The 26,985-nt window shown below is 49.3% G+C and overlaps 1 protein-coding gene and 1 non-coding gene across 2 annotated transcripts in view; both read right to left on the bottom strand.

Moving 5' to 3' along the window:
• Positions 1-26,985, bottom strand: part of LOC119453222 (serine/threonine-protein kinase SBK1-like) — a 67,710-nt gene extending 40,725 nt beyond the window's left edge. Inside the window, exon 1 of the mRNA XM_037715246.2 lies at positions 26,417-26,985. The gene's annotated coding sequence lies outside the window, so the exon portion shown is untranslated. The remainder of the gene's footprint in view (positions 1-26,416) is intronic.
• Trnap-cgg (transfer RNA proline (anticodon CGG)) lies at positions 7,077-7,149 on the bottom strand. Its single transcript has one exon. It is a non-coding gene; the product is annotated as a tRNA-Pro (tRNA).

Here is a 26,985-nt window from a genome sequence, read left to right as displayed (position 1 = left end):
GAACGTGTGTCTAACGTCATAATTGAGAAGTACTTTAATGAACCCTCGGGATTAACCCAGTGATAAACACCGGGGCCGCACGCTTCAGCTTCGCTGATTAACCATCTTCACGGAGTGGAAGGGCCGACGAATTTTTAAAAGTGCGAATCACTTCATGGTGCCCGGGCTGTCGGCGACCGTCGTGATCGCGCTCCACACATGTGCTCAAATCAGGGTCAAAAGTGCAGAATTGATCAAAACCGGTTCGAAATAGACTAACGTGATTCAGAATAATTTAAAAGACAGGAATAATCAAGCATTAAACGCATTAATTGGCGGAAACTCGTTAAAATCGGTTCCGTAACGCCAGACTGGTACCAGCGCAGCGCAAGACAGGGCGCCACCAGCCCACAAGCGCTCGATTGCTCCTCCCTCCAGCGGTATACTGCAGGACCGGCGCATCACTGCTTCGCACTTCCCCAGGTGTCACGTTAGTGGAGCTGCATTAGCGCTGGATTTGAACTACACAAGCGCATGATTTTGGGAATAATTAGAGCTACATTAAGCGCTGCATTTGAGCAGGATTGGAATTGCATTTGAGCTACACATTCTGCAACTGCACGGAGTTGCCACAAATCGTTAGACCGCAGCCGAAGCCTACGGTTGCGCGCTGTAACCGTTTCGTGCGAGTTTCGTGCAACGCGCCGTTTCGCTTCTCTCTCGTCCGTCTGCTGAGGAATTCGAGCGTAATTTTTTTTCTCTCTCTCTCTCTGAAGGACCAAGTCCCGCAGACGTCGCTCGGCCGGATGCAGACACACACAGGATAGGCTCGATCGTCTCGACAGTCCCCCAAGACGACTAGTATCGAGGGCTTCAGTAATTCCTTTATTCAACGAAACTTTTCGTGCATAAGGAATTCGCAGTTTCACCCGTAGGCCGGAGCCTTGGCAGTGATATAGAAAGGTATATTAGAATTTTGACGAGCCGTATAAACTGCGGTAAATATGCGCTTAATAACCTACGACGCGTGAAGTAACGCGCTTGAAGACACGCACGACTAGAGTTCACTCGATGAACCCGAGCCCCTCGCTGTCAGAGCGTCAGCGTAATGACGGTCGCCAGCGGCGGGGAGGCGTGCGTACTCCAATCCATGACGTCATGCTATCTGGCCCAAAATTTCCATTGCCAAGGCAGGCGTGACGACAGTAGTGACGTCAAAATCACTCCTGCTTACTCGGGAGCATCCCCATTAGGTTCTATGGCAGTCGGGCCAAGTAGCAACGGCGTCATGGATTGGAGTGGACAAGCCCTGTGCTATCGAGGTGGTGATGGCTCTTCCCGGAGCGAGATCACGTGACCTCCAACACTGCGCGCGCTTGAAAGACAGCGCGCATCAAGGCACCACGCAGCCTTCTCGGCTCGCCACCTTCGTTGTCCCCTATATTGCGCCTGCATGCCACGTGACCTCCCAACACTGGTCGCGCGGGCCGCGCATTCACCATCGCACATGGGGCAGTAAGTGACGACAACATACGGGAACATACAACATACGGCAACATACGGCAACGCCGTAGTGTGCATATAATTGCTGTCGCCGTAAAACGTTTTGTTGTTGGTCGGCCTTCGGGAACACGACATTCGATCACATCTATATTAGCGTGATACAGCGACCCCCGAAAGCCACGACAAAAGCCAATAGGGCTCGGCCCGGCCACTTTAGAGAAATTCGATCCATCGATAAAATGTTTTCCGATAACCGACAGATAATGAATTACGCGATGGTAGGCGGGGACGCTGAAACGGTTGAAAGACTCGTGTCTAAAAAATAAATAAGGATAGGCGAGAGCTTGGCACCGCAGTCTCCCTAAAGGCTCATTCACACCGGCGACTTGAGGAGGTCGCGCGACCATTTGCGACTCGCGAACAAAAAGCGACCGAAGGCGACTGATGTTCACACCGGCAAGCCCGGCTGAGCGCGACCTGCAAGTCGCAATCCCGGACATTCTCGTTCTTTAGCGAGAATTCTAGGGATCTACGCAGTCAGCGCGCATTTCGCTGGCACTATGTAAATTGGTTTCGCGTTCCGGCAACAGCCATGCATTTTGTTTCGAGCGATGGCTGGATTTTGATTCGAGCGAACAGGAAGACGCCGTCTCTGTGCTGATGTGCTCCGCCGGGGTGTCAGCTGTGGCAGCGCGGAAGCCTCCGAAGAAAACGCGACGCTCGTGGGTGCGCCCGTGCCTCCGCTCGCGTGAAGTGACCGGCCACGCAAGCCGCCTCCTGCCCGAACTTTGTGCGCATGACAACGAGTATTATCGAGAGAGAGCGAGTCGTAATTTCTAGTTCGCATTGCGTATTATTCGGTGCATAATATTAAAGCAAAGCTGTTCACCCGCTGTTCACCTTTGGGTGGCGTGCTCATCCAACGAACGGCAGCTGGAAAAAGGGTTTGTGTTGTGCTTTCTTTTCCTGCTGTTTAGCTTCCAGTGAATGCGACCGCGTATATTCGACACGTTGCTGCAACTGCTGCGTCCCAGAATCACAAGACAAGACACCAATTACCGGCCTGTAGCCTGCAAATCGTGACGCGGGCATTGCATTTGGCGTGGACGACGACACACATCACTTTCGGCGCGGCGCTGATTGGTTGAGCAGCTTTGCGACCACGGTCGCGCGACTGAAAAATCGCGCAGTGAGCGACTGGCCCAAAATGGTCGCTTTTCGAGAAAAGCGACCATTTGCGACCATTTGCGACTGGTCGCTTTGCGACCAACTTGGTCGCGCGACCACTGTCAGTCGCCGGTGTGAATGAGCCTTAAGTATGCGATAGCACACTTAGATTGTGACGTCTCGACAGCTGAGCACGCGCAGGTCACGGGCAACCTTGCACACTCATTTATCAAAACGACGCTTCCATACCTCCTATATCTCAGACTTGCGATTTCGTGCACACTGTGACGCCGCTCGCGTCCGCTCAACAAACTTTAGGTTTTTATTGCGATAGCAATTATATGGACACTCAAAAGCAGATTTCTGCCGTCGGCGTCGCCGTCGCCGTCGGCGTCGCCGTCGCCGTCGCCGTCGCCGTCGCCGTCGCCGTGAGGTTCCGTATGACGTCATTTGGAGATGAAATCGTCGCCGCGCGCCGCCGAACGCTGTATGTGCGAGTGAAAGGGCGCGAGGGACGCGCGCTTTCACAGGGAGTGAACGCACGGCGGAGAACAAACGCGCGTTCTGCGCCGTGCTCGCTTAAGGGCTGCAGAAGTAGGCGTCTCTTTTCTCCTTTACAATGACCATATATGTAGAGCAAACGCGCCTTCTTCAGACGCGCGAGAGTCCGTGGGGGAGGGGGAGGGAAGGGAGCCGACGTTTAGCTGCGGCACCAAGTGGCTATTTATATCAGAGGCTCCAGCAACAGTCACCAACGCCGCACGCATTTTGAGCTAACGCGGGCAAAACGCCGATGGCGTCGACAACAGTTCTGCGTGTTGTTGCTACCAAAGCCGCTAACCTTACTTCGTATGACATTGCTCTGTTGCTATCGCATTCATTGCTTCGCCCTTAGGGCGAAACTGTGACATTTTTTTTGTTAGATATTTAGTGAATGCCACCTATAATGCTATAAGGAAATGCCTAACTCGATAGTGGGATCGAACCTCTTGTCCTTCAGCACAACAGCTAAATGTCCTAACCGCTAGGTCACGATCACACGCGTGGTTCTCTCGTGCCAAAGTCTCTCACGTCTGGCTATTTGAAACGCAGTGCTAGACTGCAGTCCCTTCGGGATTGGCTTATACTTTTCGTCGGACGGGTATACCTACAGTAAAGCTCTTGTTTGGGCTAGTTGGCGCATTCTAGAACACATAACAGGGCAGCGCGAAAAACACGGACGAAGAAAGGTTCGTACACAGGACGGGCGCAATCCTGTGTACGTAACTTTCTTCACTTCTTCATCTTGTGTACGTACTTTTCTTCACTCGGTACCTACAGAGTGGAAGAAGTTTATCTATCGTGCTATCCCATTTAGAAAAGCCGCGAGGTCCAAGCAATGGCGAAGGTGTCAGATGAAAATGGAGCCTTGGAGGGATCTACAGTGAGCCAACAGGAGATGTTTCAGCTTCGAGCCAACGTTTCGGTGAGAGAACTAGTCTTCGTCAGATCGAAGACAAGTCTTCTAGAACTAGTCTCCGTCTCGACGTATAAAATTGCTCTTGTCGAAACGTTGGCTCCATGCTGAGGCCTCCCGCGTTCGCCCGCCACTTGTAAGGCTCAGAAACAGAAATTTTGTGCAGTATGTTGGACAGCGTAATTTGGGGTACGACGGCTGTGTTTGCAGCATTAACTGACTTGGAACTATACTACTAGAGTACTTTTTTTAACGAGGGATTTGTCCGCTTTCAGATGTTGAGAAACCAATGAAGTCTGTAGATTTTTTTAATGCTTTCACGCTAAAATAATCTAAAACCTTAGCAATAATTTGTAAGAAAAAAAAGAGAACACACTTCGCGGAACTCGGGAGTTATGGAAAACTTGGTGGGCTAGTCAGGCGGAAAACCTGCATGGCAACCAAGCTTCGGACACGCTGAAACCGCGCGGTTCGCCGTAACCTGGAGGGCTTCCGCCCCCGTATATATGTATATGCCATTAATTTAACGACCCCGAGCAGCACGATCGTTCATTAAACGGCGTGTTGGCGCGCACTCCCACGCCGGGACTAAACTAATGAGGTGGTAAAGCTCGCCACGTGACCGCCAGTGGGCTGCCCGCGGGGGACCACGCCCTACATGCGCGACCGTCACTCTAATGTCCAGCACCAGAAAGCGCAGCCCAGATTTGTGGTCCCCGTACCCGATTTCGTAACACTCGTCTAATTTCCTCGGCATCAGATCTGGTTCATTATAACTGCTCGTCGCGCAGCTTGATGGATGACTGTGTAAAGGAAAGGCAAAAAGGAAGAAAGAAAAAAGAAACAAAAGGGTGTTAGTAAGATTCAGGAGCACCAGCCTCTACATACTGCATGTACTACATTTCTCCGATTCCATGCAGTCGAGCGAAAGCTATGCAAATCGCGTCAGCCGCACATAAGGGACGATCCCGTTGCAATGCCGAGCCCTAAATTTCGGGTCGGCTTCCAGGCCGCGGCGGCCGAAAACGCCCGCGTATACCGAACTCTATGGTGCGCGTTTAAAGAATGACCCCAGGTGGGTCAAAAATGAAACACCGGAGTATTCCCCCTATACGGCGTGCCTCATAACCCACTCTGCAGTTTAGTGGGACGCCGAACCAAGCAATTCAATTCGAACCAGGGGAACTCCCTCTGCCCACGGCTAATCCCTTCCTATAGTGCACTTGGTGGCTAAAGGGAGGTATCACAGGAGGGTTGGGAGCGCCATACGTCATGCTCTTTATGCGCGTATGCGTTATGCGGAGTAGTGGCAGCGCATTCGTACGTTCCTCAGACGCTGTGTCCGTCCCCGTGGACAACGGAGCTGGTACTTTCCAATAGAGAGAGAAAGAGAGGTAAAGAGGAAAAGCAAGAGAGGTTAACCAAATGCGAGTTTCCGGTTTGCTACCCTGCACTGCTACCCCGATTTCTAGTACAGACGCTGCAAGGATGCTCTTCACGCTTACACGCCAATGCACCCTCCATCCGAATGCAATGAACCACTCTCCATCCATTCCCGATCATCCTCTCCAGAATTAAACGAGAAACTAACTTACGGTAACCTAAAGGTCGGTGCAGGTGGCACTACATGTGAAGCGTGTAATAAGTCTTTCACCACAGTTTTATTGCGATAGCAATTATATGGACACTCAAAAGCAGATTTCTGCCGTCGGCGTCGCCGTCGCCGTCGGCGTCGCCGTCGCCGTCGCCGTCGCCGTGAGGTTCCGTATGACGTCATTTGGAGATGAAATCGTCGCCGGTGGTAAGTGGTTCTTGAGGGAAAGGGAAAGGTTGGCGCTATCTTCTGCAGCCCTTGAGGGAGCACGGCTCAGCGCCGCGCGCCGAACGCTGTATGTGCGAGTGAAAGGGCGCGAGGGGCGCGTCTTTCACGGGGAGTGAACGCACGGCGGAGAACAAACGCGCGTTCTGCGCCGTGCTCGCTTAAGGGCTGCAGAAGTAGGCGTCTCTTTTCTCCTTTACAATCACCATATATGTAGAGCAAACGCGCCTTCTTCGGACGCGCGAGAGGCCGTGGGGGAGGGGGAGGGAAGGGAGGCGACGTTTAGCTGCGGCACCAAGTGCCTATTTATATCAGAGGCTCCAGCAACAGTCACCAACGCCGCACGCATTTTGAGCTAACGCGGGCAAAACGCCGATGGCGTCGACAACAGTTCTGCGTGTTGTTGCTACCAAAGCCGCTCACCTTACTTCGTATGACATTGCTGTGTTGCTATCGCATTCATTGCTTCGCCCTTAGGGCGAAACTGTGACATTTTTCTGAGAAGATTGATATTATTCCCCTTTCACCTCCCCAAGTGTAGGGTAGCAAACCAGGCACGTCCTACCGCAGCGGTGGCCTGGCGGTAGAGCATCCGCCTCGTATGCGAGAGGTACCGAGTTGGAAATCCCGGTGCCGCCGGGAACCCACCGTTTTTTTTTTTTTTTTTTCTTTTCTAATGGGTAGAGATGTCCCCTGGCCTGGTGCTCGGCTCTCGTAAGGGGTTCACATCTCGAAAGAGGGCCCAATAGAGATTTCAGGACTTGTCTCTGGGCGCCTCTTGTACAACCACAGACGGCCTTGTTTGAAGAGCATCCGCCGCGGCTGTGGGAGGCAAGTGCTGCCGCCGGGTACCTACCGGTAAAATAGGTACAAGCGCGCTCCCGGCCTGGTGCTCGGCCATTATGGGACCTCAACGCTTGGAAAGGGGTGTTTGTTCTCAACCCGAAGGCATCCCCACCACAATGGGTGCTTGGGGTGCCACATGGGAAATGTCCGCCATGGGAGCGGCCCAAACATCACCTTTTTTTTCTGTGCTCACGAGGGTTTCGACGAGAATTCCGGGCGCAGGCTCCTTTCCCAAGCGTATCAACCCTGAAGGAAGCCGAACGCCAGGCCGGGGTACGCTTGTACCGATTTGAACCAGTGGGGGCCCGGCGGCGGTGGGAATCGAACCCACAACCTCCCGCAGCCGAGGCGGGCGCTCTACCACTAGGCCACGTCTGCTTCCGAAAGGGTTAACCTCCCTGCCTCTCCCTCTTCGTTTCTCTCTCTATCTTGATACCTTATGTGAGACGTACCGCTGCATCATCACCGACGATGAAATGTGAATGCGCAGTAGATTTCAAATGCCAACAGACGGCGCGGCAGTCCAGATGTGCAGTATGCCTAACTTCATATGTGTGTTTATGTGCAATAATGCATCGGCTAGTACTCTGTACAGCTGTCCACCCGTTTCAAAGGATAGAACCACAGATCATCATCCCCATCATCATGAAAAGCAGCAACCACCGGTGTGACCTTAAACCTATTTTCGTGTTTAGACAAGCAAAATGCGCCCTTATCTGAACAAACTGGAGAACTGAACTCTTGGTCCACATGCACAGAGGTGCCGTTCTGAGCATGTCAGCAAGGACGTAGTTTGCCAGGTTCGTAACAGATTGTGTCGCGAAGATATTGTTGGGTCTGTTGGGTCTGAATCAAGTGCGATGCACTTGATTCGACGAACCCCAACAACTGATTGCGAAAAATTTATTTTCCTTTCCTGCTTTACGCTGATACAGCTTTCAGGTAAGATACATATTGCTCCGTAAAGTGATCTGAACCTGTCACTGGAACTTGAGTTCCAAATTCGCAGACGCGAATCGCGCAGCAGCTTTTCCTGCATTACACGGTGTTGATGAGGCGAAGCACAACCAAAGGCCGCCCCTGCCCACCTTCAAACGGGAAAAAAAAAAAAGAAAAGAAACCTCCTCCACCCCCCCCCCCCCCCAAAAAAAAAAAAAGTCAGCAAAAAACTGTCACGTCACTACGCCACGTGGCAATTACGTGCTTCAACGGCGTCACCACCCCGCCCTCACCGCCGAATCCATTACGGCAAGTGATGTCACCTTGGGTGGGGTCCAACTTAGGCACGTACCGCGGAAGAGCGCGCACTCGCGTCGTAATCGCAGAGTGGGGGAGCAGAGGACGCAGTGCGCTGTAGTACGTGGTGGGTACGTGGTGAGCGGATCGTGAACCTTTCCGCAAGAACGCGATCTGTGCTAGTATGCGACAAAAAATGTGGAGGGGAAGTGTGTGTGTGTGTGTGTGTGGGGGGGGGGGGGGGGGGGCGTGAGCTCTGACAGTGAAATTCGTCCTCTGGGATTAACTGCGTTCTTCTGCAGATCGCAGTGCAGCGCGACGTGTTGACCTTGACCCGCAAAGGCAAACGCAGTGGTTTAATGTATCAGAGTAAATCATCGGCAGGCTAGTTGGTACTGCATGGATGAATAGATGGATACTAGAAGCGTCCGCTTGGGAAGGGGGCGGTGGGTTACGAAGCTCGTTATTATATTGCCTAATGTCCGACCTCTCATAATAACAAAAAAGATGAAAAAAAAGCAACACGAAGAATTTACATCACCAAACTTTTTGAACCCCGATTGGGAACTTTGTTTTTGCACGCCTCCGTTGTTTGTCGTTTCCCTACTTTTCTTCCACCAATCAACTCTTACTAATTTACTGTGGACATGTTTATTTTGCCCCTGCTCTCGCTTAACCCAAGCGTTTCAAGGAGGCCAGAGGTGCCTAAGTCGACCACTGGGCAGAGCGCTGGGGACCGCTTCATCTTGAAAATGGCAGCGCCATCTGGCGACCTGTGGTGTCAGCAGTGCAGTGTATTCGGAAAGAGTTTGTGATCGACTTAATAGCAAGATTATCGAAGCCTTTGCTATCGATAAAGCTGAAAGAACAGCGTGTCAGCGTGCCTTCAGCGTCACAGTCTGAAAGAAAGATTTAACTCTTTTACCGGGACATCACGACAACGGAATGACGTCAGCGTGACGACAGAATGACAGTGACTATACACCTGCGCTTCCTTCTCCTCTCGTTTACCCCACGGAGGGCAGATACGTCATCCGACCATTTGGCTTAAAATTATGAATACAGGCGAACGCCTTTACAGCAAAGTGCTCGAGACCTCCATAATCCTTCGTTATACAGGTGACTTCGTTATAAATGTCTCGCACCGTATACCACTCACAATAGAGCCAGGCTACGCAGTTTCAACTGAAGATAACCTTCACTTGAACGTGAATTCGAGACAGACGTAGGAAAAGATGTCGCCAATGTTTTTGTGCACGCTTTCTCAACCTTATTACACCAAGGTTCACGGCATGGTTGGCGGCGAAACGCAGGAGCTACGCATGCGCAATGTTGAGAAACGTCGAATGGCGCTGTCGGCTACCCTTACCGCAAAATTATTGGTTCGTTTACAGCAGCTTCATCACTGTTGCACCTCCGCTGACATTCACGCCCTCTCCGCCGGTAGATGACGTTGAAGACGTCGTCGGTCGACATCGAGTGCAACGTACATGTACGTCAGCCGTCGCAAGCGCTGCTGCTCTTGACCAACTAGCGCACGAGTTGAGCGATTCCTGCGGAGCACTGCCGCAGGGCGACTCCTGACGTCGGCACCGTCGCCAAGTGCGTCGCTAACGCAGCCGTTAGCGCTTGCGCAGAGCCAACCTCGATGACGTCCGCGGAGGGCAGTGGGGGCGCCGCTGGCGACAAATCAGCCGTCGGGGACGCCCACATTCCTTCGGTGTCCAAGTAAATTCTTTGCAGTGATATTCGTTGCGAAGGCGCTCGCAAACCATATGAAAGACGGCAATTCTGCCGGGACATATCATACTTAAAGCTTCGGACGCCACAAAGTTCCCGCGCGACAGCACGTGCGTCTCGAAAGAGCTATTAAAGTTGGCGTTCCGCGATCCGTTTTATTATAATTACTATTATTCGGGGTTGTGCGCGGCGGAATTACGACGATTTGAGAATTAAGAGGCATGCCGTGATAGAAGATCCTCTTTCGCTTCGAGCCCGAACCTGGATCGGCTGGTTCTCGGCGCGACCGCGAGGTGGCGAGCGATTACTTAGACTCGCGATCAGCTCGGGGGCTCCTAGCTACATAAATGGGAAAGGAGAAACCGTTTTTCTCGGAAACCACTGCACCGGATTTTATGAAGTTTGTTTCATTTAAAAGAAAACGATAAAATCTAGTGGTTGCTGGAAGCGGGATTTCTTTTTATTTAGGCAGTGGATAGTTTTGTGAAAATTGTTGAAAATCACTAATTCTCAGGAAAACGAAACTAACTGTCAACGTTTACAACTTTAGAGTTGTAAAATCACCTGTTGGAGATACCGTAATTCTAGTCCTTGAGCTAGATTGTTTCAGAGAGGCGGGCATTACTTGCACAAAAAAATCGAAACACATATTGAACTAAGTAAAAAAAATTCACAAAATAATTTCCTAATTAATTACTTTACGGCACATACATGCAATTCACGAATTGTAGCTGGTGGAATTGTCAGGCGTATTCATTCGGGATGAATTTCCAGAATGACACCAGTTTGGAGATATGCGCCATGAAACTCGCGGTAAAGGTTCACTGTTGGTCCACTTTTATTTTTTAACAAAGCGCTCTTTTATGCATGAAGTACAAAAGTAACTGGAACACCCATGTATTTCGTCTCACATTTTGGAACATAATATCTCGAAAGTGGTGTAATCCTGGAAATTCATTTCAAGTGGATGCGTCTTGCAAACTCACAGGCCAATCCGTAAATTGCAATCTGTGCCATAAAGTAATTATGAACTTCATTAGTCAAATTTTGTTAATTCGTTGACATGTGTTTCGGCTTCACGTGCCAGTAATGTCCGCCTCCTGGAATAATCCAGCTCAACGACAAGAATTATGCTATCTGCCACAAGCGATCTTTAAAAAATTCCGTAAAAGTTAAAAATTATCACGCTGTATACGCGTGATCCCAGCTAACGTTAGCCAAGCTATTCAATGAAAAAGAAAATGATGAAAAATTTTTCGGTCTTCCAAATTCTGACGACCGAGCATTGTAGGTTATATAATTGTATTTCGCACCGTTTTTTTATTATTTTTTTCCATCAACATCTTGGCTAACGTTATCTGGGACACACGGTATAGTTCGCTACCAGCGGTCTATAGATCTGCGATATAGGCTGTGATAGCGACGTACGCCGTCGTAGAATTTAGCGCGATCATTCGCCTTTCCCTTTATGTTCATCTTTCTATCTTCCAATTGACGCGCACTGTTGGGACCTTGACCAGAATATAAATCCAGCCTACGCGAATCAGTTTACGCATTACTTCAATTCTTGCCCGGCACGCGGCTTGTATACTCACGGCTGAGAAACCTCCATCTGAAAGACTATCTAAGAGCCAGGTGCGCGAACATTCGGAAATTTAGAATAATCAACAAATTCGGTTTTCGAATCAAATAGCCGCTATTCGTGAATACGAATGTTCTTTTCGAATTGTTTACGAATAGTTCAAGGCGTGAATTGCGTCCAATTGAACATAAAATTGGAGCAATAGTACGATCCTCGCGGGCATAGTATACACATAAAACGTGATAGCTTACGTGATGTAGCGGGATACGTAAGCAAGGAAAGGCATGTTATAGTGCGATCATTCGCACTATCCGAAGAGTCCTGCGCAAGCGAAGAAACTGCTTATTTGTTCCTGACGCTCCATTTGATGCTTTTAAATGCTAACGTTATGGGTATTAGGACGTGAACAGTCGTTTTACATTGATTGTGAAAACGACTGCTCAATATTCGAAACCTATTAAAAAATTATACAGTATTATTCGCTTTTGGCACTATTCGATTCGCATTCCATTCGGTCTCAAAATTTATTATTCGGCACACAGCTACTATATACTTATCCACACATATCCGTCCACATCATCACCACTCGTAACCATCCTCTCCTAGGCGCGAAGTTGCGGACTAGAGAAGTCGACCTCAGGACGACCTCTCGCCATTTCATAAGTAAATTTATCATTTCTCAATTTTTTTCTCTCCCTTCATGCAGGGTAGCAAAACGTACTTTCTCCTGGTCAACCCTCTCGCTTTCCTCTGTTCCTCTCTCTCTCTCCCTGCTCGCCGAGTGATAGATTAGCAAGAGCAGATCGTTTACGAATATCTTTTCAGTGGGCGCAATAGTGATATAGGTCTGGTTATCTTTCCGGCAATTAATTTCAGCTCCGACACATTGATGCTGTGTGCTCGACCCGTCAGGCTTCGCGACTTGCGAATAAACCCAGTTGAAGTCTAGCAATCAGTCCTGTCATTTCTTACGTGCTGCGTCTCTTGCGCTAACACGTGTTCAAAGGACCACAGCCAGCTATCCGGGCAACAAGCTCTAGCGGAACTATAGGCAACGCAACCCGTCAATACGTTTTCGGGTAAGGAGATACCTGCCCGGTCAGCCGGCCTAGTGCCCATCAGTCCTGGTACGCTTACAGCCCGAGAACAGCCCCTTTCCGAGCTCCGGCTATCCTCAGCGTAGGGATGATGATGATGATTTATTGGCACCCCGTTTGAAACGGGGCGGCGACAAACAGTCACCCAGCCTGTTTGAGTTCGTCAGGTATGCTATACATATTTCTCATTCTAGCATTTCCCGTATACATCTCCTTAATATTTCTTTTCTCTTCCTCAAAACTTCTCTAGCTACAGAAGGACTTGCTGTTGGGCCAGTTTGTGTCCGCTTAACGGCATATTGTAGCGCGAACGCACGATTACAAAGAAGAGACACAGACACACCTCGCAGGCCCGAGCGACTGTGACGTGTGTTTGTGTCTCTTCGTTGTAATTGTGATTTCGCGCTACAATATGTCGTTATTTTCTATCTGCCTTGTACCGCTATCTATGCCTGTAACAGATTCGTTCGTATCAATCTCTTCCCTGCTTTTTTTTTTTTTTACGAATACTCTAAACGTATGTTGCTTATCTCGACTGCGGGCTGGTTGGTGCTTCCGTCCAATTTAAATTCAAGCGCTTCTGGAACGTGTACGTTGCCTACGGGTCTTACAGGGTGAATCCTATTGCATTCGGTTAAGCTGAGTGGTCTCCCGATCTTCGCTACACCACAGGAAAAAACCATTTACAGTGCCCTCTGGTGAGCACAACAGTGGCTCCTGCTACAAGGACAGAACGTGTCCGCCCTTCCCACCGTCGGTCCGTTCGCGGCAATGCACGCCTCTGCAACACGACAGAATATCACAGAAGAGCTCTCCGAAGTGATCAGACAACTCGCTTGGACTATGAGCGCAGTGCAAACACGCCAACGACCGGGACACCCATATACACACGTAGTCCCATATATACATATCCTCTCTGATCGTCGTTCCCAGAAGGAAAACCTGCGCTCGAACGAGCAAGCTTATAAAAAGCCCGTGAATACAGAGAGATGCAGGGCACGATGACGCAAGTGAGCGAGAGAACGACACTTCGCTGACGAGCGACACACCGCCCGCAAGCGCCCCCACAAAACAGAACAACACAACGCGCCCCGTCCCACTGACTCTCAGTGGCACTTCAGCCTCTCTCTCACCTCCAGACTATTTTTAATGGGTTCGACAGGATCCCTCAGCCGGTGGTGACTCACGCGACAACACTCGTACGCACACATCTCGAAGCTCCGCGACCGCCAGGGAGAAATAGAATGAAAAGAAAGAAAGAAGCAACACAAAACAAACGAAGAAAGTCAACGGATTTATAAAGGTGGAGAGGAGGGGATTGGGGGGGGGGGAGGGGTCGAAGCGTCGAGTCACCACCGTTCCGACAGCCGCCCCCCGGAGAAAGACGACGAAGAAGACAAGTCGCGGTCCCGTGGATTGAGACGAACGTCACAGCAGCAGCGTCGTTGTGGGTCTCCGCCGACCGCCACTTCCGACCTCCAGTAGCGGCTGGCCTGCTCCCCTTCACCCCCCCCCCCCCCCGACAGTCCGAATGTTCTTTTCTCAGAGGGTTGGCGATGCTGCCTTCTAGTATGCCGCGTGCCACGGCTAAAAATACTCGATAGCCGCCGCCAACCACCACAGACCATGCAACGCAGCTTCCATTTTGGCACGACCATCTCGCCCCGTCACCCGAACCTCCTCTACCTCTATCTAGAACACCTCGGCGTTAAGTCTCCTCTCTCTCTCTCTCTTTCCACCTCACTCTCGAGTCGTGTCTCCTGGCTCCGTCTCCAGCCTGCTGTATGCCCTCCCCGCCTTCTTCAAACCCTTCTTGCTCTACTGGCGGTCGGCCGCCCAGAAAAGAAACAAACCCGAGGAAAACAGCGCTCGGTCGCGACGGGGAGGTTTGGGAACCACGCGACGCAAGCCAGTCGCGCGAGTTATTTCGTAAAAAGTGAACGAGCGATTACGTACACGTCGAGTGTTTGTGTTGTCACTCTCGCTGTTGTTGTGGTGGTAGTCGGTTCGGACCGATCGCGGTTTTTAATAAACGTTGCACGGCGATCACCACACGTGTTGGCACGGCGACGATTACGAGTAGCCCCTTCGTAAGGGGCTTCTTGCCGCTGGCCCACCGCATTCGCTTAGGTCCAGCGTCAGGATTGGCTGGAATGTGCTATTACGAAATCTTTTATCATAAGAGCTTTCCGTGAAAAAGCGCTATACCTATGATCTGGCCAACTTGAAGACGTTCCGTAGAAATATATCTGCATTTGTAGACATGGAATGGGATTGTTCGTCACTGCCCTTCATCCCAACGCATGGTGTGCGTCTCTGTTCTGGCCAGCATTGGAGATCGTCAACGTCGGCAACTAAGAAAAAAACTTCGGGCCGATAATGGAACACTTTGGAAGGCTTTCCGCTACTGGCGCCACCCCGCGTCGAGAAAAAGAAGCTAAGAAAAAGCACTTAATGTGGCGATTGTTTTGCGCGTGGTAACTTTTGAAAGTGACCACGTAGTTGACATTAATGGCACAAGATGGCGAGACTACGTTTTCTTGTCCGCAGGCAACCCTTCCCGTCGTAGTTCCCAAGCATTATGCCCAGCCGCCATCTTGTTTGGCCGGCAAGAAAAAGTAGCCTGCATCGTTTGACTGATGCTGTCTGTGCGAAGCTGTGTTTCTTGCGGGCTTCGTCAGGATTGTAGCCAGACTTAAGCTGGTCGCTGTCCGCTTAAACTGTCTATTTACACACGTTCACACACACGTTCGGCTGCCACGGAGAGAACGACGTCACTGACGGTATGCCCGCAGTCCGCCGTTGTCGCATTGTCGCTTGCGATTCTTCAAAATTATATTGCTTCAAAATTAAATCTGTCGGTCATGTAAGGCAATGAACGGCTCTTACCCCCATAAACGCGGCCTCCCTATTACGACGACAGAAAAGTGAAATTCTACGCTGGAATGATGAGCGGCAATGGAGCCAGCTGGGGAAGAAGACGACGCCGCTCGAGCCATTGCTGATGATAGTTTCTGCGTACAGGCGACGGACGAACGAATCCGCTAGCCATATGCAGCTTCGCTGTAGTAACATTTTCAAAAGTACCGAACAAGTGGGAGTCAAACACGAGCAAAGCCCTGGCAAAAGATAATATAGCTATGAACAAAAAAAAAAGGGGGGGGGGGGGGGCAGACTACGCGCCACACTTTCAATACAGACCAGGGGGCGGGTGTAGTGCGGTCGAGGAGAAAAAAGAGCCGCAGTTTCGCCCGAAAGGCGAAGCATCGCATTCCGATAGCAAGTTTGTAGATAGCTAAACGACGTAAGCATAGTAGTTTCATCAGCCGTATAAACTTGGAAACATTCGCTTTCTAACTAAATTAACAAGCGTGGTGTCAGCGCGCGTAGGCAAACATGAACACATCACACTCGATAACTTCGGACACTCGCTGTAAAATCGCTGGCGTGAGTAAGCGCGGCGGCAGCAGCAGCGAGAGAAGTTACCTTCGTGCTGTGTCTCGCTTCAACGCAAACTCAGCGACCAGAACACCGCACGCATAAAGGTATGAGCCGCCTGCAGATTGCTTTCAAGATAAGGCGCGCGCGACCGTGCAAAGTACGCAGTTGGTGCCAGAGTCAAACGCCGCCGCCACTCCCTCCCTCGCTGCCTGCCTCTCTGCACGCGAGCGATTGAGCCGCGATCGGTTGTTCTCATGCGCGCGGTCGCGAAATGCGCAGTTGCTGTCGGAGAACAACGCCGGCGCCCACTCCCATCCCCCCCCACGACCTTTCGCACGACTGAAAACGACGCGTTTCCTGTAAGCCTCCCTCTTCTGCGTGGGCGAGATTGGGCCGCGATCGCCGGCTCACCCTCGCACGCTTTCACTCTCACGTACAGCATACGGCGCTCGGCGACGATTTTATCGCCCTTGGACTTCATGCGGAACCTCACGGTGACGGCAAAAATCCGCCTGGAGTGTCCATATAATTGCTATCGCAATAAAAAATGCTATCTCTCATCGCCTGCTGCTCAGTGAGATGAAATGTAGTACGGACAGGTACGCGCAAACTACGGACAGTGAACGAATCGACCAGACAGACGGAAACTGGCAGAACAGACGGACAACGTTTGTCCCCGTCTGCTTCTGTCCGTCTGTACCGTCAGATGTCCCTTTGTCTGTCGTCTGCACGAACCTATCAATTTCAAACAATAGCAAATTCGCAGAACAGACGAGCAGAGGCAGACAACCCGAACACGCAGAAGTGAAACGTGAGCTAAGCAGACGACCATGAAATGGAAATTTGAAAGCCGGACATAATAGGTATACACCCATTGGAAAAAGAGAAATAACATCGCTTGCACTTTAAAAAAAAGAAAAAAAACTGCCACGCACGTGGCAGACCTTGAATACAGGGCAGGGGCGGGCGTAGCACAACACAGGCAAAGGACAGAGGGCCGTCCCATTTATCGAACGCGCCGACGACGGGTTGGCAGCTTCAAGGCGTCGGCCAGGGCTCCTACGTGCGGGAGAGGCCCATGACACCCTCCACTTCTTTGTCCGTCTCTGTCACCCCCGCTTGTCGATGACAGAGGTGGGACGGCTGATGTGGCGGTGATAGCCTTGCCTGGCATTACGCCCTTCCGTTTTTCCCAAACAACGGAGACATTGCCGAAGCGGGAAAAAAAAAGTATGAAGTGAGACCTCGAGGAGAAAGGACAACCGAAGATTTATAGGTTGAAATCGAAGACGCGACTGAGGGTCGCTTGTAGAATTTGCGCAGAAAGCCGCTGACTGACGTCAGTCGTGGCGTTTCAACTGTCGCCTTGACCTGTCAGTCAATGGCGAGCTTATAATCGTTGAGTGCGAGATTGTCATCCGCAGCTGTTCGGACGCGAAAAAGGCATTAAAAGGTTGTGCCTAGTTGCGACGAGTTGTCAATTCGTCGGGGCCGAAAGGTGATTCGAAGATGTCGCTCTTCCGTGGGTGCCGGAGCGATGTTGGTTATGCGGATATGCGGTGTTGGTTATACGGTCTTACAAATATACGGTTTTACAGATATAGGACAGCGCTTGCTTAGGCCCTGCCGATAACTTGTTCACACAGCCTATCATGTAGAGTTCGTAAACGCTCTATAATGCGACGGCATTGTTGAAGGTCCGTTAAATGAGAAAAATAATTTTTTGCTGTATTCGTCGATTACCATTCTGCGATAGCAAAGAAAAGCAACTCTCGCCGTGATAAGAGGCTTGGCGGACTAGACAAGAACGAAACGATGGTGGCGACGCCACGGTGAAGTTCTCGCACCTTCGCCATGACGTCATGGATTTTGAGGGCCGTCTGCTCAGGTCTTGTTTAATATTTTTGTCGGTAAAGATGGACTACATTGGTATTCTGGAAGAGCCATAGACTGAACACAGCAAGTTTTAAGAACGTTTAATAAGCCAATCTGGCCCAAATAAGAAAAAAAATTCAGGTGTGGGGCTTCGGCGCGAAAGTTTATATATATATATATATATATATATATATATATATATATATATATATATATATATATATATATATGGAAGTTTGGGGCACTTTGTCTTCTAGTAAATAACGTCTTATAGCGAAATGAATGAAGATGCCAGTTGCGGAAACAATGCACACCAGGGTACGTTCGGAAGACGTTGTGATTTTCACATGCCCCACGCAAAGATATAGTAGAACACATATGCATATTATTTCATGTATACGGTTCTGCACTTTTACATTGAACTGACCATTTTCAAAGGTGCGGAATGACTGAAAGGTGGGCAACTAGGTGCAGGATTGATAGGTGCAGGATTCGTTCGGGCAGCGAGACGTAACACGCATGCACAAAAATAAACGCAAGAAATATACGGAACAAAAATAAATAAACGACGAAACAGCGTACGTCCCGTTTATTTTCTTAGACTTGTTACGTAGCGTTGTCCAACCGTAGCCGCGAATTTGAAAATTGGACGTGAAATAGGACATCATACATGTACCATAGGCGTTAGCTTAAAATAGAAAAGGAAATGACTGATAAGAACTTTTACACGCAATTGCACGGAAATGCGACATGTAATCCCTCGGTAGCTGGCTTCTAAGCATGAAGTAGTTCCGAGTACACGTTTTCTAGTCTGACTTAAGGTACTGTTACAAAATGCAGCAGGTGATCCTGGACACGAAACAACGCGTTGGAGTATAGTTTCGTTATCGTTCGCATCTGAAATTTTGTCGATAATACTTCGGCGTTTGCATCCCGCCAGGAAATGAGGAAGTCCCGTTTCCTCGATTGGCGTTTATGTCATTGAGCATCAATAAACGACTCCTCTAGGTGAGTTTTGTTTCGGGGAGCGAAAATAGAAATACCGCGGTACAGTACGCGAACTACGCCCGCAGCAAGCTCTTGTAAGCGTACTTGTACTTATTGTACTGTACTTATTATATTGTATTGTAAGCAGCACTGCAAAGTTGATACACAGGGACGAAAACAGTACAGACGAAGCGCACGAACAGCATCATGTTCGCAAACCAAAATCTGGGCCGTGTTCGTCTCTGCGTATGTTTCAACTTTGCAGCGCTGCTTATTAAGTACAAGTATGATATAAGTACAAGTGGGTACAAGTACAAACAAGTATGTACTAGCCCTAACGCAAACACTAATCTTCTAAGCGGTTTCTCGTCGGCTGACTGTGGCCAGCAACCGAAGTACATTATGCCCCAAGCCTAACGGAACGTGTTGTGTCGTCACATCTAGATAGGACAAATGCGTTTGTGCGGCCCTTTGTGACGTCACTGAGGAGTTGGATTGTTGCCTCTTCGATTCTGCGATGGGACGTATGTGCACATGTGTGGGTTCTGTGACGTCATTGATTAGTTGGCGGCCACGCAAGTGCCTTTCTTTCGTTTTATTGCAAGATGCAATAAACATGTGTTCTGACAAGTGGGCTACTGCGTTTCTGACCGTATAACGAACGTTTGTGGTACGAGCGAAATTAACCCCACGATCAGCAAACACCATTCCACATCAAGAAAGATTCAGAAAAACTCGATTACCTTTATTTCTGACCCTGGAGAGTACGTTATAAGCAAAAAGAAATGTTATTTGAGCTAATTAAGTTAGTGTAGTAATGAATTAATTAGTAATTTATTTACTGAGCTATGAAACTTCGCTCATGCAGTGTGTTCAAAAACTCTACACTGCGTTTTTCATTAATTAGGTTTCCCGCGCTAAGATCGGTATTTTGAGGTGCCAAACTTTTGTGGTAGCATATGATAACTGCAGACAAATGAAAAGGTAGACCACATTAGAACTGGCTATCTAAATACACAATTAGGAAATTGCACCTTGGGTTTTGTGGGCTTAATTGCATCTGCCCTTGACATGCTTTATTGGATGAAAAGAGACCGGTAATTATGTGCCTCATAGTTGTCTATCAAAGGAAGTCCGATCTGCAGGCCTCTACATTTTATCTGGGCAGCAATTAGTGTTTGAATAATTATCGGGCACTTCCTGCATGTTTGGTCATGCATACAGCAGCAACTTGGTATGCAAGGTGCGCCACTATAATATGCAAAGTGTCGTTTCACCCCCTTTCACCGTGAGTCTTGTGTGTGTGTGCAGTTAACGGAGGCTTATGTGGTAAGTCGTAACGCGTCAGCTCGTTCCTGCTAAGATCACAGAGGCGCGTAAAACGAGTCACTGAAGTCGTTCCTAACATCCCACAATATTAGACCTCCGAGCGCACAGCCTTCTAATTTGGACAGGTGTTACACGACGGCCATCCTTCCACGAACTTACCGCGAAATGCACTGACATACCGCTTAGTTTTTTTTTTTTTTTTTTTTTTTTTTTTTTTTTTTTTTTTTTTTTTTTTGCCAGCAGTCTCTACGCCTTACTTCCTGCGGGACAGAACTATGCGGAACACGAACGTAGATATATGTATGAGATTTTGGGAACAAATATTTCATAAAACGAGTGGTGGTCCCTGGGCGCCAGGTAATTGGATATCAAGCAAGACTCGAGAGCGGGCTACTTGGTATATCCTACCGCTAGTAAACTTAAAGCGCCAAGTAAAAACAAGAAAGACTGGAGAAGACACGATCCAGTGTTTATCCGTGTCCGCCCTCGTCGTCCCTGATCTTCCTTCGCTCTTCAAGTTTACTAGTAATTGGACGTGCCTTGAGCATCGGCTGCGTAGTATTTCGAAATGAAAACATGTGCCCTAATAGGCTTTTATATTTATTTATATATATAGATGACGAGTGCGTACTCTGAATTTACGACCTCGTCACGTTATGATTTTGAACTTGTAGTAATGTCCCGTAGATTTTACAGCGTCGGGAGCAAGAGCGACATCTATACACAAGAGTGGGTGTATTTGCCTATTGTGTGATCTTTCATTGTTTCTTCCGGTGCTTCAGGTCAATACTCATCTTCGACGCGCTGGTGATGTCCGGTCGCCGAGTCTAAAACCCGTGTTGTCGCTACTGCGCTGTTTTTTAATGCGAAGCATTGTTCGCCTCAATCCCTCCACACGCATGCGTCCATATCGCCTTGATACCCGGCGCACCGCCTTCAGGAGTGGCCGCCGTCGTCGTGACGTATTGATGACGTCAGGTCCTCGTGCCTTCGTCGCCGTCATGCATGTCATCGTCGTCGTCATCTCATTGTCACCGTCGCCCTCATACCAACGTTGATTGGCGCAGTGCGTGTGATCTGCATATTTTTGTTTTGTTTTTTGGAAGCGATGGGGATTCTTGCGGTACTTTCCCCGGTTTTTTCTGTGTGGGCGCTATCTGGCCCATATAGAAGCGCCGCCGGTGGCGTGAGCACGGACACTGCCAAAACCGTCGCCGTCGATCCGTCGTTGTCATTTCTTCGCATTTGTCACGCCGTCATCGCCATTATATCGCGGTCGTTCCCTCGTCACCAAAAATTGGTCGTCACGCCTTTGTCACCTGCCGCGGTAGCCCGGTGTCTATGGCGTTGTACACTGCCGAGCTCGAGGTCGCAGGTTCGGCTCCAGCGGCTACATTTCATTGAAGGCAAAATGCAAAAAACGCTCGTGTGCTTAAATTGAAGTGCACGTTAAAGAACTCCCAGATGGTCAAAATTAATACGGAGTCTTCCCCTGTAGTGTGCCTCATATCTTGGTTTTGGCAAGTAAAGCGCCAAAACATTTTTTTTTCAGCCTTTGTCACCATCTTCGACATGCCACCGTCATGTCTGTCGTTCACATTTCACGCGCTCGCATCAAGCACAACTGGATCTCGCAGTATAGTTTAACACCAGCGACGACATATCGCTTGAAATTATAAAATCCATGCCGATGGTCTTAGCCAACTTTCTCTGAGAATCTAAAATTGGAGTATTCGCCGAAATATTCGAAGGACGGAATCTAGTCGCGTTTATTGAACAACTTGTGGCTCGGCGTGGCTTTCACGAACGCCTATTCCTTCCGCATTGGAATGACCGATAGCCCGGCTTGCCGACAACTGTGGATGCGCTAGAAGACGATCAAGCACTTCCTCTGTGACTGTCCTCGTTACAGTGAGGCAAGAAAAGTGATCGCGACCACGCTCGAAAAAAAAAAATGGACGATCGCCCCTTGACTGAGGAAAAAGTTCGATAGAACACTGGTCCATGGATGGAGACGGGTTTCGGCATTCAAGGAAGTGGATGTTCTGCTCAAGTTCTTAAGGATTTGTGAATTGTCCGACCTACTTTGAAAGTTGTAGCGCGTTGCAGTCGCGCTTATTGTGTGCATCCCCCCCCCCCTTACATTTGTAAATTTATCCTATCACCTTTTATTCCATTTAACCCTTTCCCCAGCACAGGTATAGCAAGCTGGTATTTACACTGGCTAACATCCCTGGCATTCCCTCCCCTTTTTCTCCTCCTATGAACAACGTGGTCGAAGGAAGGAGTCGTGACAACTTGAAGCGCGGGGTGGCGCGAAGCATCCCAGAAACTTGCAGGATATCAGGATAGTATAGCACGTGACGCGCCAGCGATACGCGGTGGCGCCCCCTGCCTGCCGCGGCATTCTACGTCGCGAAATACAGTTCGTGCAAGAAGATAGATTTAGGTTTCTCGCGTCCAGCGTGCACAATAGTCGGGACGTAAAAGCGACGCTTCAAACGGGTGCGGCATAATCGAGAAAGCAAAAAAAGAAACAAAGGAAAGAAAAAAACAGCGCAATCGTTAGTTCACCCCGCGTTCATTCAGCGTCCGCTGAATTGGCGCGTCTAATTTGTGCTTTAAGTATGCTAAGATAGAAATATGCAGCGCAAGTTTTACGCCACACCATAGGACAGGAAGACACACACACACACACATACACGTTGAACTCGCAGCTAATTTTTATTGAAAACGCAGAGACATATATACGGAAAAATTACCACAATGCAGCACACAAGAAAAGATTTAAAAACTCATGCGCAACAAAAGAAAATCTTCATCTTGCACATGCCGCTCCGTTCCGCGTGCACACACAATGAACGAGTTTGCCACTTGCCAAGATACTGTATTTCTTTTTCTGTTAATGCGATTGATGAATGGCTGATGCATCTGTCCTAGTGCTTTCTGAATGTGGTGAGCTTCAACAATCAGCGCTTGTGTGTGTCTTCCTGTCCTATACGGTCTGCGTAAAAGTTGCGCTGTATAGTTCCACCGTGTATCTGTACCAACTCGCCCAAATGTCTGTTCTTATGAAGTATGCTAAGTAAGCCTGCCTCGCAATGTTTAAATGCAATAGCATTTAGCGGACACTCGCCGGCCTTCGCTCTTGGTGTCGACGCAGAATGAAGGCGGCCCGATCCCGGAGGCAATGTAATAAGAGGTGTGTTTGACTGGGCTGATCCTGATAACAGAGCACGATGTGTGTCTGTTCATGTTATACTGCAGGCAGGCGTACCAACACGCGGACACTAGCAGGAACGAAATGGACAACAAAGAACGCCGACTATCAACTTAAAGGTCGCGCAATGACCGAAAAGAATTGGGACACAAATCTGCGCATGCTCAGGAGAAGGCCAGTGACAACCCGTCAGTCTTGGACACGTGCGGGCATTTGCGAAAGATGGCTGCTAAGGAGTGACCATCTCGCTTTGTGGGAGATAATCGACTCAGTTTCGTACTATCTAGTAAGTAAGTTGAAACCTAAAAGACGCCGACATCGTTAAGAAAAGCGAAAGTGGCGGTGAACTTAATGTTTCATATAGGTCGTGGTTTGCTGTTTTATCATGGTTCATTTCATTGCAGGACTAATGGGGTTGGAAAGCACTGAAGGATGCCAGCATGGGCCAATCGCGTTGTTCTTTAAGAGGAAGCGTTACCTCATGAGCAATTCTGACTTCCCAATAGGTGGTGTCTAAGAACATGGCACCTATGACATGGTCCCGGCTCACGAATCACTTCCGGCGTTTGCAGTCATCAAAAGCTTAGCCTTCGATATCAGGCACTAAGAAGCCGTCACTGGGGCGTGCATTTCGGACACCACCTATTTCGATACGTGTAAAACGCGCGAATGGTCTCATTAGACAACCGGTGAACCGATTATGATTGAAATTCGTTGCATTTGAGAGCGATACGTGTAAAACGCGCGAATGGTCTCATTAGACAACCTGGTGAACCGATTATGATTGAAATTCGTTGCATTTGAGAGATAACTCCGAATTCTACCGACTGCACTACTAGTATAGGGGAAGTTTATTGGAGCACGTACAAAGCTTGTTAAGTAATTCACATGGTCACATGCTAGTTATTTTATCACATCATGCAGCATTTTCGAGAATTGAAACGTTTGAGGTACGACGTCATCTACAGAAAAAAGTTGTTTTGCTAACCGACCAGTATAACAAACGTAGGATCGCTGGCAGAGTATGCTCTCTTTTTAGAAAACTTTACGCTTAACCTTTAGAAGAAATTAAAGCAATTAAGCTGAAACAAATAAGTTCGTTAACTGAGCAAGACCTTTAATTTAGTATCTTCACTCGTAATATCAATCGTAAGAATATAAGTTTAAACCACGGAACCAAAATCGTCAGCTGCCGCCGTAGCCATAGCAATTCCAAAGCGGCATCTACGCCTCGCGACAGATAAGTGACGGGCATCTCGTCGTGTAACACTTCGCGCATTTCATTTCTTTTAAATATGTGCGCACGGCTCTTTCGTGTTACGAACACCTTCGGTACGTTGATGTTCGCTTGACGTTTCAAGCGCACACTTGGTATCGCGTAAACTTTGAACGAAGGGGACGCGGGCACAGTCCTTCGTTCTAAAGCGCTGGTCGCCATGATATACGGAATCAGTTAGCCCACACTTACACTTAACTTTACGGAACCGTCAATGTTGTATACAACTCTTTAGATATGGCAGAATGCAAAAATGCCCGTGTGCTTGCGTTGTAGTGCACGTCAAAGAACCCCAGGTGGTCAAAATTAATCCGGAGCCCTCCACTACGGCGTGCCTCATAATTAGAACTGGTTTTGGCACGTAAAACCCCCGAAAAATGCAGTTCTTTCGGTACGTGATCTTGTCGTGTAACACCTTGCGGGGTCTTCGTGCAATTTCATTTATTTGAAATCCGTGTGCACGCCGCTTTCCCGTTACGAACAGCTCAGGAATGTTGAGACCCACGTGACGTTCCTGGCAGTAAATTATCGTACGCGTACAACGTTCGAAGGAAACTGAAACACGTGGACCTTCTTACGTCAGCTAGGTCACACTTCCGCGTGGGGTCGCCGTTATCGATATGTCTTCAATTTTGCAGCGTCATTCACGCATTCCTTTCACATATCGTTGTCACTGAGATCTTATCTTGCTCGATATTGCCTTCACGCCTTCTGCTTAAAGAGGTCACTGACGCATTTTCGAAGTTGTAGATGCTGTACCACGCGCTTCTCGCGCCTACCAAGTCGTGTGTACACACGTGGCGGTCATTACGTGTTTCCGGCTCCGCAATCACTTCCGGCGCATGCAGTCAGCAAAAGCGTAGCCTTCGAGATCATGTCCTGTTATTCGGAGGCAAACTTCGCTGGGGCGTGGATTCGCACACCACACATTGGACGACGCATAGCATGTACAAAGGTTTGGAAACACTTAAAATTAGATACCCAATTGTCTCGAAATGCCGAACCTGACTTCATCGACGTTACCGTGACGTCACAACACATTTTCTGAAGTCGTGTAGCTATAATGTTGGATACGGTGAAGTTGCTCATAAAAAAAATGTAAGCAAGAGTGCGGCGCACGTTTCTTTCGACTGTACTCGCATGTGGCAACTGCAGCAATCGTAGGAAATGAGCGAGCCAATGTATCATGACATGATACGTCCACCACCTGGGTAACGAAACCAAAACGGGTTCGCAGAAACAAGTACTATATAGTATATTATTTGGGGCGCTCTGACGCTTTGCAGTATTCTTTTTCTGTAAATCATGAGGTTAGGGCCTTCACGTAACGAAAAAAAATGAGAAGCCTAAAGTGTCATTTTGATGCCACTTCAAGGCTTGCGTTACTTCCTCTTGACACAACTGCCACTCGTCGTCGCTTTATTACCGATATCACTCTCGTTCGTTCTCGTTACACACGCAAACACACGAGAAAAAAAAAACACTGTTGGGACAAAACTATACGTACACTCCAAACTGAAGGCATTTAAGTACCTGCAAGTACACCTTTATGAGTGCAACACGTAGGGCCCGTATTCGCAAATTCCTTTCGTTCGTGAGACGGATCGCTAGCCGAGCTTGACATCGTCGAAACAAAATGTCAACTAAGGGCGCGAGTCGACGACAAACTGGTTCCCTAGAGTCCCGTCCCGTAGTGTTCTCGCAAGTGCGTACACCGACCTCGCGCTCCCAAAGCGGCGCGGCCGGTTGCAGTCAGGCTAAATAGCACATACCTGCCGGTCTTCAGGTCAAGGTTCGTATCTGTATACACGCGGCACAAACGCAAAAAAAAAAAAAACAGAGGTCATTGAAGTATGCACTCACCTGCCCGGCGCCGTCGTATCCAACCGCGTCGAAAACGTCAGAAAATCCCCGAACCGTCCGTCCGTCCGGCCGGCCGACCGCCCTCGCCGACGGCGTCGACTGGAGCGCAGTTTGACCTTTAGGCGCGAGAAGCGTCCCGGCACCAATGCGGCGCGCTATCGCTCTCTCTTTCGTACTACAGCGCAGGCCCCTGACGCAGGAGCTGCTGTCTTTTTTTTTTTTACCCTCTCACCGGGCAGCGGCAGCAGACGACGTTAAGCAGACGACACCGGCTTCGTTCCCGCTTCTCAGCGGTCCTGTCGAGGACGCCACAGCCTTCGTCGACTCCATGGTGACGGTACCCGTCGAACGGTTCCGCTGTCCGCGTCGAACTAAACATGCGGTCGCGGCTGCTTCTGCTGATGCACGGGCAACATGGACGAAAGTGCCCGCCGTTCTTCTACCGGAGGAGAGTGTCTGCGCTCTGCGGCGGGCGGGCGGGCTGGCGAGCGAGCGAGGAGTGAGTGCAGGCGAGCAACGTAAGCCAGAGAGCCAGCCAACCACTGGGCGGAGTGAAACCCGAAAATGCC

This window comes from Dermacentor silvarum, chromosome 5 (genome assembly GCF_013339745.2).
Source record: "Dermacentor silvarum isolate Dsil-2018 chromosome 5, BIME_Dsil_1.4, whole genome shotgun sequence".
NCBI classification, from domain to species: domain Eukaryota; kingdom Metazoa; phylum Arthropoda; class Arachnida; order Ixodida; family Ixodidae; genus Dermacentor; species Dermacentor silvarum.
The sequence above is the reverse complement of the archived record's forward strand: the minus strand, read 5'-3'. Positions and strand labels throughout refer to the sequence as shown.